This window comes from Myotis davidii, unplaced genomic scaffold (assembly GCF_000327345.1).
Source record: "Myotis davidii unplaced genomic scaffold, ASM32734v1 scaffold13, whole genome shotgun sequence".
NCBI lineage: Eukaryota > Metazoa > Chordata > Mammalia > Chiroptera > Vespertilionidae > Myotis > Myotis davidii.
The window spans coordinates 2,875,444-2,877,564 of NW_006286243.1; the positions used below are offsets into that span (position 1 = coordinate 2,875,444).

Genomic DNA, 2,121 nt, shown 5'->3' on the forward strand with positions numbered 1-2,121 from the left:
TGAGGATAATAATTCCTGCCTTGTTTGGCATATAGACATGCTAATCATCAGAGGAATTCTGCCTGAGCTCCAGTTTCCCAAAATCTGCTCTTCCCACTTCCCCTTAACTTGCCTTAAAAAGAAACCTGAACTCTGTACCTTTGGAAGGTGGATTTGAGGAGCTTACTACGCTTCCCATCTTCTTGGTTGGCACCTTCTCGATCTATGAACCTTCCCTTACTCCAGACTCTGATGTTTTGCGTTTTGATGCCTTGGGCACACAGACTTTGGACCAGTAACACAACCAGCACCCAGATTAGATACAGAGCATTACCACCACCCCAGTAGGGCCTCCTCAAAACCCTCCCAGTCTCTAGATATCTCATTCCCCAGGGGTAAGTAACCACATCCTGACTTCCAATAACATATTCTATCTATTTTGCCATTTATATATTCTTTCCACAAATGGAAGCATACAGTAGTCACTCTCATGCCTGACTTCTTTGGCTCACTGTTTGTGAGATTCCTCCATATTATTATGTGCAGTTCCAGGTTGTACAGTCTCATTGCTGACTGGTGTCAGATGTGTGGATATACCACACTTTACTTATCCAGTCTATTGTGGGTAGACATGAGGGTAACTTTTAGTTCTGGGTTATTGTGAATGGCGCTGCTAGGGGCATTCTGGAACACATTGTAGAACACGTGCTGCTTTGAAGTTTGGACAGTTTACGCCATGCCAAACCCATTGTTTTGGGATTGTTACACCAAGCCAAAATTCTTGTATTTGCAGCAACCCAGGTTCTGTAGTCACGGACATAAGCCCAGCAACCCCCCAGCTTGAGTTGGGGAAAGGTGAATCAAACAGGGAGGGGAGCTGTTTTCATGTTACCAGAAAACATTTTTTTTTACAAATGCTGGTCTAGATCATACTTAACTTCCTTTCAGTAACTTCTTTTTCTTTTCTAGGTGTGCCTGATTGCAAGATTCAGCCGTATAGGTTGTTTTTTTCTGACTCAGAGATTCCAGCTCTACTCACATTTTTCCTGGTAAGTATTTTGCCAGAGCAGGTACTCCCACCTTTTGTTCTGATTGTCTAAAGCGTGAGTGGGATTTGACAAGTGTCCGCAGGATTTCATTCTCAACAGCAATATTTCTGTCTCGTGTTGATTGGCTTTGAGTCCAATTTTTCTGGTTTGGCCAGCAGAGCACATTATTGCTACTTGCCTGTAAAATATGCTTTCAGCAAAGACCAAACTAAAAGGCTTTCCTTCTAAATGTAATTCTCATCTACAAATCCATGTTTGAGGAACTATCTACTATTTTGTCATTTCTTTTTTTAAAAAATATATTTTATTGATTTTTTTTACAGAGAGGAAGGGAGAGAGATAGTTAGAAACATCGATGAAAGGGAGAGACATCGATCAGCTGCCTCCTGCACATCTCCCCCCGGGGATGTGCCCGCAACCCAGGTACATGCCCTTGACCGGAATCGAACCTGGGACCCTTTAGTCCGCAGGCCGACGCTCTATCCACTGAGCCAAATCGGTTTCGGCATATTTTGTCATTTCTTATAAAAGGCCTCTTACTTGGGGTTTGGAGGTGAACAAACTTGTGTAAGAGATTCACAGAGTTGGTTCTCTCTTCCCTTCTTCTGCAGTTGGTATCTCAGCATTTCTCAAGCGGAGTCACACACTTCCAGGTACCCACTCACCTGGCTCCTGCCTTTCTCCAAGCTGCTTCCTCTGGGCTCCCTGCGTAGCCCCTTCTTCAGCCAACCTCTACTTCCTCTCTCACGGACACACTGGGAGGCCCTCCCCAATCACTGCTCTCACCTCTGTTCCCTGACCCATTCTCCAGACAAAGTTTCCCAATGTATATTCCTCCTCTTTGTTCCTTAATTTTTCTTAATAGTAACTTTATACACACACACACACACACAGTCAACCCTCATTACTTGCAGATTTCATACTTGAGACTTTTTCTTCTTGCTAAAAACTTACTTGTTACCCCCAAATCAATACTCACAGCTCTTAGTGGTCACTTGTGGACATAGGCAGAGCTGTGAAAAATTTGACTTGCCTGAGGCTTATAGTCCCAGCTGCTCAGTTCTCTTGTTTCTGCTTCTTATAATGTAAACTA

The 2,121-nt window shown here is 43.6% G+C and overlaps 1 long non-coding RNA gene across 1 annotated transcript in view; it reads left to right on the forward strand.

Annotated features, from left to right (window-relative positions):
• The window catches only part of LOC107182111, a 9,274-nt gene extending 7,359 nt beyond the window's left edge, over window positions 1-1,915 (forward strand). Inside the window, exons 3-4 of the long non-coding RNA XR_001512831.1 lie at window positions 949-1,028; window positions 1,640-1,915. This is a non-coding gene — a long non-coding RNA (uncharacterized LOC107182111). The remainder of the gene's footprint in view (window positions 1-948; window positions 1,029-1,639) is intronic.
• Window positions 1,916-2,121: the final 206 nt, after the last annotated feature.